This window comes from Syngnathus acus, chromosome 2 (assembly GCF_901709675.1).
Source record: "Syngnathus acus chromosome 2, fSynAcu1.2, whole genome shotgun sequence".
Lineage (NCBI taxonomy): Eukaryota > Metazoa > Chordata > Actinopteri > Syngnathiformes > Syngnathidae > Syngnathus > Syngnathus acus.
In genome coordinates, this window is record NC_051088.1 from 6,195,483 (window position 1) to 6,198,618 (window position 3,136).

A 3,136-nucleotide genomic window follows, 5' to 3' on the forward strand; every position below is an offset into this window, starting at 1 on the left:
CCCGCAGGTTTGCACTTTGGTGCGTTTAAAGACAGTTTGAAATAGTGGGATGTTAGCGACTCCACTCTTAGCGGTGGGCAATGCACGTCACAGCTCCCCTTTTATGTACGTACTTGAATAGCCATTTTTCTTTCTTTGGTTATCTTTTGTACAAAATAGTTAAATTAAAAACTAATTTTCAAACACTATATATATAACACCAATTAAGTCATCCCTATGGCAGGATAATTACAAATTAGCCTACCAGAGGGCTAATGGTGGATAATCACTATATTTTAACCATATAAATCAATTATGACAAAATATTGTTTTAAAATTATTTTATTTTACAAAATTACTGCAAACAAACCACTCTCTCAATCGGCGTTGCTATGTGTTTACGGTTGAAGATATTTATGGTGCGAATGGATAGGCGTTTCAAGCATTTCTGAGGGGGGGGGGGGGGGGGGTGCTGAAGTACCCCTACAATGAGACCAAGCACCCCTAAAAATTGCGTGATAAAAAAAAGTTTGGACTTATTTCCATTTTATGTCATTGTCAGCTGTGAAGAATGTAAATTTTTAATTTAACAGTAGCTCACTGTTTATGTTATGTGGCAGTTACTGATATTTTTCCTAGCTAGGGAATAATTCACGTGGTCAGACAGTACCACTGTCCTTTGTTTGATTTGGAACGATAGAAGGTATCCATCCATCGTCTCTACATTTTCTTTTGCACTGACAGTATATGTACTCTATGCAGATGCCATAGCACATATCGATCAACAAGGTGTCATCCATTTTTTTTAAAAAATTTTTTTATTGTACTTTCACAATATTCAATTCAACACCTCACCCAACCTCCCTCTGTGATTTGGGCTCAACTTGCAAGCAGGTACACAAATATCGGAGGTAAAACGGAGTACCTGAATGCAACACGAAGAGGTGCTGTCCAGTGACGTCAATACTGTTATTGTGGGAGCGCATGCGGCTCGTTTAGCTGAGACGCTCAACTAAGACCAACGAGGGCAGACCAGTAAATGCCTTCTGGTGTCACGCAGGGGGATGGGGATCGTGCTACTGGTGATCATGCAAAAGTGGAGAGCGAGACCGCCTTGAAAACAGTTCATGGGAAAATAACAAGGACTTGATTAAAAAAAAAAAAAAATCTGAGCTTGCTGTATAGAGGATTTGTTTCTTCAGATAGCTGAACAGAAATGCAAAATAAACAAACATCCAAGTCGTATTAATTAGTCAGAACAGGATGCCGAAACACCCATCAACCTATCTTGGAATAATTTATTTATGAGAAGAAATAATCATGGCAGCAAAAAGTGATTAGAAAATCAGCCTCACATTCAATAATCATTCAATAAAGAGCTGACCCCCCCTGCAAAAAAACCAAAATAATTTTTAAATATTGAAGAAAGAAATTTGACTCTACATTGAGAAAGATTGGCAAACAGACACTACAAATAAATAAAATATAATGCGAGAATATTAAATTACCAAGAGAAATAGGAGCTGCAATAAACACTCTTGGATGCTGTCACCCCTGAGGTGGAAAAGATACAAAATGATCAGACTGCAAGCATTGAGTTTTGTCATGTGAATATTATTATTACATACTGTATAGGCCAAATGATTTCGATTGAAAGGTTGCATCTTTACATACGAAAGAGACTCACAATAAAAGTACAACTACTCAATGTTTACATAATGCATTGTAGAAGTAATTTGTAAATAAAGGTCAGTCGTTAGACCTCAGCTTGAATGGGTACGATCACAGAGAAATAAATGAGAATGGATGCATTTGTGTGTTGTGTTGCCACAATTGAGTGAGTGCACAGCAGCAGTCTGTGGCCATCAGGGTAGAGCTGAGAAAACAATTGTGTGTTTGTTTCTACTTTGGCAAGACATGAAGTGGCTGGGACAAAGTGAAAGCGTCCCCCCCACCCCCTCCTCACAGATGCTGGGGAGGGGAGGGAATGGACAGAGTGTCCATTATCATTCCTATGGGGGATACAATGGGCCCTGGCAACAGGAGGGCTTGGAGGATAGGTGTGAGCCATCAGCGAAGGATCAGAAATGTGCGACTTCCTTCGAGACACCTCACACCCAGCACTGAGGGTTTAGGACTCTTGCTGGTTCCCAAAGCAATTCCATTGTCTTGATTTTTTCTTGGTCACATCCCCGTCCGTCTCCTATGCAATCCTAAAATCAAATAAAACATCAGAAGACCTGCTGTGAGCAGATCCACAGTGCATTTGAGTATGATTCTGAATCCATGGATTATTGATTGCATGATAACTTCACAGCAAGACCGAGAGTTTGAACCGATCCAAGCGATGTCGAGTCACCTTAGTAGGAGGCGATATCAGCATTGCACTGCCCAAGTGGCAGTACATAAAGTGTACAAACAACCTTGCAGTCAGGCAAATCAGAGTGCATGGGACCATGAAATCACCGGTCTTTATGCTTTCCGTTTCCTTTTTAGAGTCTAGACCAGAGACTGCTTGTGCTATTAACAACTGGCCATCGCAGGAAATAGGCATCTAATTATTTGTTCCACTTGTTCCGTTTCTAAAAGTGGTGCTTGCTCATACATTTGACTTGACTCATACGGTTTTAAATGAAGGGAAGTGTATTGAATTGTTTTCTTTTTCAGCAATTAATCAGATTCCGGTGAAAGACCTGGAAATTGTGGCTCTAGACCAGGGCCTGCCATCAACTCCGGTCCTCTGGGGCACTTAGCAACAGGGTTTGAGATGTGAACCTCCTGCAACACAATTAACTGAAATGATCAGGATTGTTATCATGACTGTGAAGAGCTTGCTGATGAGCTGATCATTTCAGTCAGGGGTGTTGGATGAGGGAAACATTGAAAACATGGAGGATAACTGCCATCGAGGACCGGAGTTGGTGAGCCATGTTTTAGATGCTTTATCATGCTTTTACTCCAGCCACCACCTTCATTATCCAGACTGAGATGTCTACATTCACCCTAAAGAAGGTACATCAAAACATTACAAAACAGTTTTTTTTTTTTAGTAATACAAATCCACAAGTTACATTTTATATCCGTGGGTAATGCTCGCATTTAACCTCTTTGTCATGTAAAAATTAAATCACACTTGGGACACAGAATGGTAAGTCTT